Source organism: Zeus faber (assembly GCF_960531495.2).
Source record: "Zeus faber genome assembly, chromosome: 15".
NCBI classification, from domain to species: domain Eukaryota; kingdom Metazoa; phylum Chordata; class Actinopteri; order Zeiformes; family Zeidae; genus Zeus; species Zeus faber.
In genome coordinates this window covers 12,749,093-12,763,086 of record NC_137194.1, presented here as the reverse complement: position 1 = coordinate 12,763,086, position 13,994 = coordinate 12,749,093, and positions in this window count along the sequence as shown.

Genomic DNA, 13,994 nt, shown 5'->3' with positions numbered 1-13,994 from the left:
AATTGTAATCCTTGTAGTATCGTTTGCTTATTCAACTGGTTGAATGGTCTTTTTTTGTAATTCTAATTATTGGGATACTTATATGAGTGATGCAACACACCGATCTCTGGAGTGACAAAAGAAAACAGTTTTTATGGGGGAAATAAAATAAAATAAAAAATACACAAATTCCCGAGGCCCCCTAGCCGGGTAGGCTCCAGGGAAAAGACTAACTATGCGAAAGGAAGGGAAGACCGCCTGTTTGTGTTATACATTCAAACAGTCAAACCATCTGAAATGCACCATTAAGCCATGAAAGAACCACCTTTAAGTTTAGAGGAGAGAAAACTATGGCAGCTTGCCAAATGCTTTAAAGCACTGGTGTGAGGTTGGACGACGACATACTGAGACCATCATTAATGGCGAGGAAAAGAAAGAACATCCTCTGCGTTCAAGCTCTCAGAGCTATATGATGAATTACAGCCATGAATAATAGAATGAACCTAAGTTTATGTCTTTAGAGGAGAGGGAATCCAAAGGGATATGAGCATGTATCTTATACTTTTGCCCAGACTGTAGAAAGAAAAATGTACATACTGTTCGTGATATATATATATACTGAATATATATCACAAACAGTACATACAGTTTTCACATATATATATATATATATATATATACAGTATATATAAGACCAGATAGGAGGGTCGGTATAGACATGGGCTGACTGAGTCTAACTAAGACTAATTAATCCTAAATTAAGCAACGTCTGAGAAAGGCATGTTTATATATATATATATATATATGTTTATTAATTTATTTATTTATTTATATTTATATATACACTAGCCATAATCTTGAAAGGAAACAGATCCAGAACTTTCTCAATTTGGGCAGCGAGTTAAGCCTTAATGGGGTGGTTCCACGGACACAGATTAGGCCTAATCTTTGGACTAAATCCCTCTTTCAATCTGGATAAACGGAAATGGCCTTTCCCAGTCATGGTTTTAAATTGTCAGACTTGCCCGAGTCTTGATTTGATGATTTCCAGATGATACTGATATTAGAGATAATCTAGGTCTGAGTGAAGGTTTAAATTAAATCTGGCCAGAGGCAGGTTTATCTTTGGATTAAAGGATGTGGGCCTCCAGGTCGACCGTGGCAGTCGAGAAAATGGATTAGACCAGACAGGAGGGTCGCTATAAACATGGGCTGACTGAGTCTAACTAAGACTAATTAATCCTAAATTAAGCAGCGTCTGAGAAAGTCATTTTTGAACTCTGGATTGATTTAAGTAATATTAGCTTTGTCCTGATTCAGATCAAACCCGCTTGCTAAACCGCCCCAATATCCTCTTCATGGAACAATCATTTTCAAATAACCACCCCGGTTGGAGGATTCTGGTGGCCATTAGCCACACTGCAGTTGAAAGCACTTCCTTATGGGCTTCCACACTCCTCTTGGTTCAGATCTAAACCTGCATCGGTGCATTACCACTTGTTGCACCATTCCGTCTCTGCACTCATTGTTTCCTCTATGTGTGTGTGTGTGTGTGTGTGTGTGTGTGTGTGTGTGTGTGTGTGTGTGCGCGCACGCGTGTGAGTGTGCATGTGCCTCCATGTGCAAGCAAGGAAGATATAGACAAAAAAATATTCATTTTAATTCTGCGGCAATACCAAAACAAACATACAAAGTAGTTATTTAAATGCTTACACCGACACAAATATTACTCTGGACTCTCAGCTTTTATGTGTGTGTGTGTGTGTGTGTGTGTGTGTGTGTGTGTGTGTGTGTGTGCGTGTGTGTGTGAGTGTTTACATGTCCTTTTGCCTCTCAGTTTGAACCACGGAATGGAATTGACACATCAACAACTAAATTACAAAGTGTGTATGCTTGCATCTGTGTTGCATCACTATGAGCGCACACACACACACACACACACACACACACACACACACACACACACAGAATCATGCTCATACGTAATTTTTTCAAAGCCAAGTGCGTGTGGCCTTTAAGTCGAGTAAAAGTGTAGGACACAGAACACAAACACAAACACACTTTAGGGAGCAGACATACAGTATTTACTTGATTTAAAATGACCTCCAAAATAAAAAAAAAACATCTCCATGTCAGAAAATTAAATAAGAAATAATAGATGAGCTGTTTTTAGGTTATTTCTGTACTAATTTCTGGAGGAGGCCTCCGGGCGCTTTTGCTGTATTGTCTTACTGACGGAAAGATGAATGGATAGAAAGATAGATACTTTACTCATTCCTGGAGGGAAACTGCAGACAGTGGGTTTTAGGTTTTTTTCTTTTTCTCCCTGTTATTTTTGGAGCTGTCACATTGCTTATAATAGACGAAGAGTGCGTTCCATACCTTTTTCGGATTCCAATTTAGGGATAATAAAAAGCAATGATTTGATGGCTGCTTAAGATTCATTTCTTTTTTTTAATCAGACTTCTTACGGAGATTAAAGTCAGAGGTGAAAGACGGGGGAAAAAAAGTGCAATCGCTGCAACTTTGTATAAGTGCTGCATTTGTGTCGGAAAGAAAATTTGTAGGTTGTGTGTGTGTGTGTGTGTCTGTGTGTGTGTGTGTGTGTGTGTGTGTGTGTGTGTGTGTGCGTCAGAAAGAGCTATTTTTCTCTACAAGTCACACACTCCCATTTCTCATATTTCACTTTACTTTCTTTGCTCTGAAGGAGACAATGTTTAATCTCTCTCTCTCTCTCTCTCTCTCTCTCTCTCTCTCTCCTTCTCTCTCTCGCTCTCTCTCTCCCCAGCCCACCCTCTGTGTCACTGACTCCTCATCAGGGACCGCATTAAAACTCAATCAATTACACACACACACCTCCAAACAACTGTCTCTATGTCACTCCTGGGCTCCGCGCCAGCATTTGTCTATCTATTTCTCTCTCTCTCTCTCTCTTTCTCTCTCTCCTTTATCCCTGCTATCCTTCCTCTCTCTTCCCTTCTTCTACCCTCACTCCCTCTCTCCCCCTCTGCATTCCTCTTCCCGGCTATCTATCTGTAGCGTTGTCTTCATCTCTCACTGTGTTCCTATGGCCTTGTTGGTCCTGGCGTTTAATTTAGATGTCATCCAGATGCATCTCCCCTCTGGTGCACACACATACACACGCACACACACACACACACACACACACACACACACATAGATTTCCTGTCAGGGCAGTTTGAGACTAATCAGACTGTGGTATTGGAGTATGCCCAGATGAGGTCTAATGGCCATCAGGGGATCCCATCACTAAACTACTCCCTTTAATCTTGGACACACACCCATACACACACATAATATACATGCATGTGCATATTCACACACATATACTGTAAACAAAAACAAAATAAAAAGGGTCTAAATACGGAGGCATGCATATAAAAAAATGGGTAACTCTAAATCAGCCTCTGCTCATATACTGTATGTCATTAGATGTGTGTGTGTGTGTGTGTGTGTGTGTGTGTGTGTGTGTGTGTGTGTGTGTGTGTGTGTGTGTGTGTGTGTGTGTGTGTGTGCATGCGTGCGTGCGCGTGAGCGTGCGTGCGCGTGTGTGTGTGTGTCTGTGTGTGTATGCGTGTGCGTGCGTGCGCACGCGTTGAGTTGCCTTTAGGCGCCATCAGGGTGTCACATAATATGGCTTAACCCACATCCCAGAGGAACAGAACAGTGTCTGCTCAGCTTCCAAGAGATCAACACAGCCAGCGAGAGAGCAAATTGAAGAGAGAGAGAGAGAGAGGGAGAGAGGGAGAGAGAGAGAGAGAGAGAGAGAGAGAGAGAGGTGAAGGGGGACTGACAGAAAGAGAAAAAGTCAGAGCGAGAGACAAAGTGACCAAGAAGAAACAGGGAGAGACTGGGAGGGAGGTAGGAGGAGATCAGTGACCATCAAGAGGAAAGCTAGGTGGGTGGAGAGGGCGATGGAGGAGAGGAAGGAGTGGAAGAAAGGAAAACATATGAGGTGTTGAAATAGTTAGAGAGGAGGAAGGTCGATGGACTCAGACCTGGAGAACATTTACATATAGTAGCCCAGTGATGCACTTTTCAATGATCTAGCCAGTGGTTCTCAGCGTGGGGTCCGGGGACCACCCAGGGGTAGCCTCAAGAGGTTCCAGGGGGTCCCTGGCAAATGGATTAATAGTCAAAATTTACGGTTATTACATTTACTGTCAAGTTGTTGGAGCTAGGATTGAATGGTCCGCTGTGCACCTGGATCCTGGACTTCCTCACAGGCCGCCCCCAGGTGGTCAAGGTGGGGAAGTACATGTCAGGCTCCCTCACCCTGAATACAGGATCCCCCCAGGGCTGCGTCCTCAGCCCCCTACTGTACTCCCTGTACACACATGACTGTGTGGCCAGGTCCAGCTCCAACACCCTCATCAAGTTTACTGACGACACCGTGGTCGTGGGCCTGATCACCGACTGCGATGAGAAGGCCTACCGCGAGGAGGTGGCTGACCTGTCACTCTGGTGCCAGGACAACAGCCTCCACCTGAACGTCAGCAAAACCAAGGAGCTGATTGTGGACTTTAGGCGTGGATCACAATCGAGGACGCACGCGCCCTTGTGGATTAATGGGACTTCTGTCGATAGGGTGAGCAGCTTCAGATATCTGGGAGTCCACATCACAGAGGACTTAACATGGACTGTTCATACAGACACTCTGGTGAGAAAGGCGAGGCAGCGTCTTTACCACCTCAGGCAGCTGAGGAAATTCCGGGTCTCGGTGAGGATCCTCAAGTCCTTCTACTCTGGAGCAGTGGAGAGCATCCTGACAGGCAACATCACTGCCTGGTTTGGGAACTGTACTGCCCAGGACAGGCGGGCCCTGCAGAGGGTGGTGCGTTCAGCTGAACGTACCACTGGAACTACCCTCCCCCCCTTGCAGGAGTTATACACCAGGAGGTGTAGTAGCAGAGCCCGTAGGATCATGAAGGATCCTCATCACCCCAACAACGGACTGTTTCAGCTGCTGCGGTCACGCAAGCGCCTCCGCAGTCACGCAGCGAGAACAGAGAGACTGAGACGGAGTTTCTTCCTCAAGCCATCAGAACTGTCAACGCTGACCTCACCAGGGGTCCTAACTGAGCCATGCACTAGGCTCCACTACCTACTGTACTGTATGTAGCATACTGTACCGCATACTGTGTCACTGTTCAGGGTTGTTCGTGATGCCGTATTGCTGCGCCGTACTGTTGTATACTGTGCTGTATTATCCCAAACACTACCTCACACTATTCACATTCACATGCCACTTTAATTCACATGCCACTTTAAATGCACATATCTGTATATACATAGGCATATTCCTTCAACCTATTCCATTTTATTTCAATTTATTTTTTATTGTATTTTATTCTATATATTTTTTATCTTATTCTATAAGTATTCCACTTACTGTATTACGTTTTAGGAGTCAGTCAGTCGGTCTATTAGAAAGGAATTTTCTACTTTTTATTTTATTTTATTTTTGTACTTTTTCCTAGGACTTATTGTGTGCTATCACCGGGTGCGTTGCATTACATTTCACTGCATATATGTATGGAAGTATGTATATGTATGTGACAAATAAAAATCTTGAATCTTGAATCTTGAATCTTGAATCTTTACAAGATGTAAGGACCATTAGAGAATGTAGAATAGTGACTTTTTGGATCGTGGGTCACTGTTATCTCCCTAACTATAGCAAACAGAGACTACATCACATCATAAGCCTTTTCAGATTGGGGTCCCAGAGACACAATACTATCAATGCCCTCCGTGTCCTAATGCGTATCAAATTGAAGGTCCTTGATATGAAAAGCCTTGAGAATCGCTGATCTAGGTGTGAAGGACTTTATTCCTCTCACCTTGGACATGCCTGCATGTCCTTCAAACTGATCTCTCCCATGTATCATGAAAAACTTAAACATGCACATGTTATAATACCTATTCTCATGTAAACCATTGACTACTGAAACATTTCATGTTCTTGCAGATCACATAGAATGTACCAGTCGGGGTCATTCATACATGCATTCATACATTTAAATCTGACATAGATTTTTTAAAAGTACACAAATGATTACTCTCGCTCTATTCAGTTGTTGTGGTTAAATCTGGCATTTCGAATTTGATTTGGATGTGTCATTTGATGCAACCTTTTCCGCCACAGAAAAGCTTTGAAATATATTTTGACATTTTGAAATATAAGTGGCAAACCAAAAAATTGGACAAAAGGAAGTACCTATTGTTGTAGAGAGAAATGCTAATCATTTTAGGGGGTCAACAGGACAACTCCTGAGCCTTTTTATGCTTAATTCATCTCCTTTTAGTGCTTAAAATCTTTGAGTGGCGCAAGGAGAGAAAATATTACATTTAAAATAGTATAGCTACTTGTGGCGTGGGGGTGGTGTGGTTTAAGCAGCCACACCTGTCTTGGGTCTCGGTATTTGGACCCGGGATCAGAGGTGGCTGTACGCCTGTTGCTCGTCAGAGCAATTAATGAGTAACAGGTAAATCACCCACCCCCACCACACACACAGGAAGAGCCATGACCTGTGGCCATCTGCTCCCGGCTTGTTACATCTTGCCCACTCTCTACAATAAACGGGTGTGTCTGTAACATCTCTGTCTATGTCTGGGTCGGAGGGCCCTGAAAACGCAGCTCGGGTGGCATGCAGGCGGAACTGCCACACTTCTAAATTTTAGTACTCATTAGAGAAGCATCACAGGTGATTTATTAAAGTACCATAATGGCTGTAGTTGTAATTAGTTACTTTCCACCGCTACTGGAACTGCATTGCAGGTTATAATAACCTCGGCAGCATCCCATAAGCCATGGCACAGTCCCAATTCAAATACGAAAGCATTTGTTGCATTTAATACAATACAATTTTAAACATTTTTTCTTGCCTAAAATTTTCCCGATACCAACACAGAGATTTTGAGCAGATGATTTGTCGCTTGCAGCCAAGAACCAGCAGCTTAGTGGCTGACTTGTGAAAGTCAACCTCTTGACTTCTGAAAGCCAAGTGGCGTTCAGGGGTTGGGTCACTTGCGCCTTGCGTTGCAAAGAGTTTTTGTTGCTGCAGCCGAAGAGACAACGGGGATTTGCAGGGGACGCCAGACCATTTCCATTATTTTCAAATCTCAATGTTTGACTTGACGGGCATACAGTATATGCTCTGATCACGCAAGGATGAGCACGACTGCCTATAATTCTGTCCGTGCAATTACCACCAGGTCTCTACAGATGGTAATAGTGTCACTTACAGTGTTGCAACAAGGCTAATTTGCATAGAAAGGGGACAATTTTGCACCAAATGAATGAATAAACCTTCATTTAAATGCGTGCAAATAGCACCGGCGCACCGAGAGGCTATTTGGATGGCAGCGCAGCTCGCGGTGCATTTCACCCTATGCAGGTGCTTTATGAATTAGAAGCTTGTTTTTTCTGTTCCTTGTGTTGGTTTAGTATCAGAAAAAGCCGTGCAATCCTTTTGTGAATCAGTAAGACGGATCAGCACAGGATATCTTTTCTACATCCATGACCATATAGGAAATAAAGCAACATCTTTACCAAAGATGGCAAACATTAACTAGATGGAAAATCAACAGCGTTTAGCAACACAACAGGCTTTGGTTGACCTGCACACGCTTCCTGTAATTGGATAAAATCACTCTTCTATTCTCGTAATTTCATTACTCATAGGCACATTTTGATGAACTTCTGCAGCTTTTTGTATTAGCTTTATGTATTGGGCAGTAAAAATCTGCCATTTTAGATGCGTCTTGATACTTGAGTTTTGATACTGTACCAGCTTTTGATACATGTATTTTTCTCTGTAACTGTAACGCGAACAGTTATTATTATTTTAAAGGGGACCTGTTATGCTTTTCCTTATTTTCTGTCATATATATAATGTTAAGATGTCAGATGTTCATATTAGACGTGGCTAAAGTGTCAAATAATGAGGTAAACTAATGAGAAAGTAATCGCTGTGAACAAAACCTTCAGGTTTCTGATCGCTCCGAACGCTCGGTTTTCAAAGGTTTTTTTCTACTCTCTGCACGAGCTGGCGTCGGCTCATCAGGGATTTCTTCACATGGTCATCTGCTGCATCCGATCCGCTGGGCGTTCTCCAAACAAAAGCGATAAAAATAGTGTGTTTTTATTGTAGATTAATTTTATTATTTTATTTTATGCTAACATGAAACAAAACAATCCCTGCGCGCGAAAGTCCCGGTGCGGTGTCCGTGTCCCACAAGCCTGGAGCAGGCCAAGCAAAGTCGGAACAAACTTTTAAATGAGGCCTTGTAGATCTAATGTGAGTGAAGATTCAGCAACTGGATTGCTAATTTCTCAACTCAACTCAAAGTTCACCGATGGACTAAAACGGAGCCCGGAGTAAAGCTCATACCCAACTGGCTCACAGAACACAGAACTTGTGCTAAAACTCCATTGGTTCAGAATCAGTGACTTGTCTGCTCATTCACAATTAAAGCTGCACACACAGAAACAGCCCGTTTTGGCTCCATCTGGCTTTAGAGGCATGTCACAATGGCTCGAATGCATAATCTGAGTGGTATTTTCAGCAAAAGAAAATTCAAAAACATGTTTCGAGCACCTCTGAGACCCACATTAACATGTGAAAAAAGGAGCATAATAGGTCCCATTTAATACTTTATGATTTAATTGCATAAATCCCTAACACATATTCCATTGCTCGCCAACAATTCTGCCATGATTGCACTGATTATTCACTGTGCTTGAATACTTGCATCGTGTCCCTGCCGCCACCTGATATCTCTCTCTGTTCATTCTCTTATTCGTATACGTATTCTCATATATATATATATATATATATATATATATATATATATATGTATTAAATATATATATACACACACACACACACCCACACCCCCCCCCCCCCCCCCCCCACACACACACCTTTAAACCAACCACCACACTACCACCACCACCCTATCTGTTCACCCTCTCAGGACTGCTGTTCTAATTAAGTGTGCTGTCCTGATGACATTTGCTGTATTAATGAGACTTGTGTGTTTCTCTTTCCATTAGTCTTGGTGTGTGTGTGTGTGTGTGTGTGTGTGTGTGTGTGTGTGTGTGTGTGTGTGTGTGTGTGTGTGTGTGTGTGTGTGTGTGTGTGTGCATTGCGTTTTAACACTCCCCTGCATCCATCCAGTGTGCGTTTAAACAGCCTAGGCTGTGCTTCCCTGCGTTACCACGGGTCTGTGTGTCCATCCCCGCTCTGGCCGCGGTCCAGAGGTGTTGATTGCCAGTTTGACTTCAGGGCTATTTTTAAGGCCCGGTTTAATTTTGCCGGTGATTGATTGTGATAATTAATTTGCCGTAGGTAGATGATTGTGGTAATTAATTTGCTGCAGCTTGATGATTAAGGGTTACTGGTGCCCTGTTGCGACCAGAGCTGTTAGGCCGATTAGCTCCTGCGCTGCCACCTTCATTTATTGTTAGAGCGCTCCCACCGCGCACAGCCCAGAGCGACTGACCTCCACGCGGAAAAGTTTGGTGAAAAGCCAGACTTGACATGTAACTCCAGCTCTCCCAACAGGAAAGGAGACGTGCTCAAATGCCAAAGTGATTTATGTACGGCATAGTAGTAAGATGTTGGAAAATAAATGTATAGATTATAGATCATAACCAGGTGATCACAACCATCTATCTATCTATCTATCTTACCAAGTGTATGTAAATATTTTTCTTAAACTTTCCTTCCTTATTTTCTTATTTTTCCATGTTCAAACTGAGAGTCGCTGACAACCACAGTCAAATTCTTTGTATGCATAAGCAACTTAAGGCCTTATTTGTCATTCTTTCCATATACACCCATTATTTGCTAGTATAGTTTCCACGCGACTATGAGTCAGGCGGCAGAAGGAATGGTTCCCTCCATCCTTCTCTCCATCTCACCCTCCAGTCCTGTTATTCCCCGTAGTGCGGGGCAGGATTGGCGAGGTGGAGAGCTCCTCGATTCGGCCCAAATGAGAACGAATGGCTTCCCTAAGAGCCGTGTTATTAAACACACGGTGCTGGCGTTTCCAGCGTATTAGTGCGACTGATATGAAGTCGTTGGGCTGACTGGCGGAAACAATGAACTCTGGGTAACATTATTAATCGGAATCATAAATCTATTTCTCATCTGGTCTATCAAATAATGAGGTGGGGGGGGGGGGGCTGAGCAAGGTTTTTCCATTAAACCGAGAAATAGCACACGGCGGCGTTACAAGTACGTGTCCACACACACACACACACACACACACACACACACTAACAGATGGATTCACACAAAATACAAAAAGAGAGTGAATAAAATGGGAGGGAAAATTGAAAAGAGTGAGGGAGAATAGCTCTTTTTTGACGTCTTTATGTGGGGAAACCTATTTATGCGTAGCCCAGGATGGACTTTAGGGGTTATTGGTTTCTTTTTCCCGTGATGGAATGCCATGTGGAGGCGGAGGCCGAAGGTGGGGCAGAGGCGGAGGGGTAGAATGAGGAAAGAATTGTGAGGCGTGTTTAAAAATATGTAATGAAAATGAGTGCAGGGATTTTTGTGATTATAGCAAGAAAAGACATTTCAGACAAAAAAAAAATGCAACTTTCCAAATGAAATCAATCCCAGAAAACCGAATTCCGGGATAATAACCTTTCCAACGATGAGGTGTTACCATAAAATGCAGTTTAAAAACAGAATTTTGAGGGTTTTTTTGTCTCCATCAAACGAAAGCCTTTGGAAACTCTTAAGCTGAAACGTTGACTTCTACTCAGGCGGGAACAGAGAATCAGCATCACCCTGTTCCTGTGTACTTCCGTGCATGTTATATCCCAGAGATAAAATGAACTCTACAAAGAGGAAGGGCGAGGGAGAGATTCTTTGAGACATTAAAATTAAAAAACAATAACTTCCAAGGTATCAATTTTGGATGAGTGTGCAGTGTTGAAAGGGGTTTGGCTTTGGGACATTCAGGCCTGATCTGTATAATTAATGCGGCTGACAGTGAGATGGAGGCAGCTTTTTTATTTTCTTGACTTGTTTTTTGTTTTGTTTTGTTTTTAGCCAGAGAAGCTTAGAAAACTCTGAAAGCAGAGAGATGAGAGATGAATTCTAGCTCTGTTCTTTCTACATGTACACGCCGTGCGCCACTGTTGCATCACTCTCATGGTCCGGTCACGCCGCCAGCCACGGGGCCTCTGCGCCCCTGGCGTTTGCTGGGCGTGTCGGCTCAAAATGGACTGGCTGTTGTGGGTGTGCCAAATATTTCACACCTCTCTCCTTTTCCATATTAAATATACAGTATATACATACAGTAGATGGCGTCGTGTGAATTTTTTTAAATGAAAATGGTGGAGACGTTTACTTAGCGAAATAAATTTACTCTCGAAAAAAATACTTAAATAACCGTGCCAGCATTGAGGGCATATCTTCCCTCCTATTCGCTGTCGCCCGGCGCACTGCGCCGCTCATTTGCACAAAGTTAAAAGCTGCTCAACTTTCCTTGTCGTCCGTTCGAAATGCACTGCAGCCTGTCGCTTCGCTGTGCCCCGTCGCCGGCGGTGCGACCCTACCATTGGTCGCGAAAGTCTATAACTCTTAACAAACTACAATTTGTTTTTTATCATATTATAAATAAAGGTGGTTCTACATCACTGATAATTTGAGTATTTGTACCAAATTACATCCATTTAATCGATCTTATTCTTTATTATCTCTATTGTGTCTATTGTACTTTTCAAGTAACAGAAGTTAACCAAATCATCATTTGTTTCTACTGTAAGACTGCATTGGCAAAAATACTTATATAAATATTTATTTGCCTTTTTTTCTTTTACAAAAGTGCATATGGACAAAAGGGCATAAGAACACTGACGGAGCCGGCAGATATTTTTATATTATATCATTATAAAATGAATATATATGATGCGTAGCTAATTCTGTCAGACAACTTGACGCCACATGCGTCCATGACCTTATTGTCCAGCCTATTTAAGTAGCCAGTCCCTCCTGCCCAACCTGCTTTGCTGCCTGCTTTGCTGCCTGCTTTGCTGCCTGCTTTGCTGCGTTGCTGTGCCCCCTCCCCTGCATCCACCTGTTGGCCTCCACACTTATATGCAATGTGGGGATCCAAGCTCATCACTCCTTTATTTCTAGCTCACTAAGTATGGCTATGTTTGCTGTACAACTCGCCGGGATTGATGAGCAGTAGAGCCCAGAGGCCGAAGTCAAACAATGCAAAATAAATACAGATCATATTAAAGTAAATCTAAGAGTTATCTGTAAGAAATTATATTAAACATTATACACATAACTAATAACAATATTATTGGAGCTGGCACCAGTCGAGCTGAACTTAAACAAGGTTAAACTGACATTTCATTTGAATCTTTCTTTATTTTCTTGCCCTACCCTATTATTCGAAACAAGCACATTCAATAACCTCCACTTCATATAATTAACTCAGTAAGTGAAAAAGATAGGAGTTATTAGTATTCATAATAACTTATAAAGAAGAATAAACTGCCCTATCGGAATAAAATTATAAAAAAAATCTCTGGTTAGATTAGACTCTGGTAAGGTCATCATGCGTCCCTTAGTGGGCATTCAATTGAATTCTCCTGAATCACATTTTAGACTTGTCAATGCAATTTATGGCCTTAATCGTTGTTAAACTCATTTCATGCTCTTTCAGACGCGCAGGGTGTTACCAGTGTTTTCAGTAACGTATACGAACCTCTGGATTTTCTAGTTCCCTTGATTGGTCTAAAACATCCCGTCTCATCTTGTTTCTGTTAATGTAAATTAAGAAACGTCCCTTGATCTTTTCTTTTTATGATTATATTTTTTTAACCTGTGCTGTCAGCATGCTAGGCACACAACACGGAGCCTCCAAGCAGCGGAAATGGCCCCGAAGCCACCCCTGAGTCCCGCAGCTGTACAGACACCCCGCGGCCGCAGGAAGGCCCCGGGCACCCCGCCCTGCAGCCACCGAAGACCCCCCCAGCCCCCAGAGAAGCCGGAAGCCCGGGCAGCATCCCCCACGCCCAGCCCCGAGGAGCATAGCCCGGTCCCTGAGGTGCACACATACAACCCAACCCAACCCAAGCCGCGGGCGCCAGGCCCGGAGCCAAGTCCCGCGCCGACAGACCGACACCCCGGGCCGGCGGGACCCCCATGCCCACACGCACCCCGCGCAAAAGCGAGGCCCGCCCCACCGCAGCCGACCAGACGCCCCACCCGGCTGCAAGTCCCAAGCGCCCTTCTATGGAGCAGAGTGCGCTCAGCGCAGGGCACCCGGACGTTAGACCCCCGCCGACGCCAATATATATATATATATACATATATATATATATACACCCTAACCCTAACCCTAACACTATATTTATATATATATACCCTAACCCTAACCCTAACACTTTATATATATATATGTATATATATATATATATATACATATATATATATATACACCCTAACCCTAACCCTAACACTATATTTATATATATATACCCTAACCCTAACCCTAACACTTTATACATATATATGTATATATATATATGTGTGTGTGTGTGTGTGTGTGTGTGTGTGTGTGTGCGCGTTTAATCTGTATTTCCTAATAGATTGCAATATATTGAACCGTCCAACTAATAAGTACACACACACACAGACACATACACACACAAAGACACACACACACACACACACACACACACACACAACCACACACACCAAAGGACTGCCAGGACTTAATGAGGTTATTATGATTAATAGAGGTGAAAAATCACTTGCAATCTAAAAGGTCCATTTGACTCCCCTAACTCTTTAATACACACACACAAACACACACACACACACACACACACACACACACACACACACACACACACACACACACACACGCACTGCAGGGTGCTCAACACTTTGTGCTTAATGGAATCCTCATATGGGTTATCGATCGAGCGGACCACAGCTAGATTAATT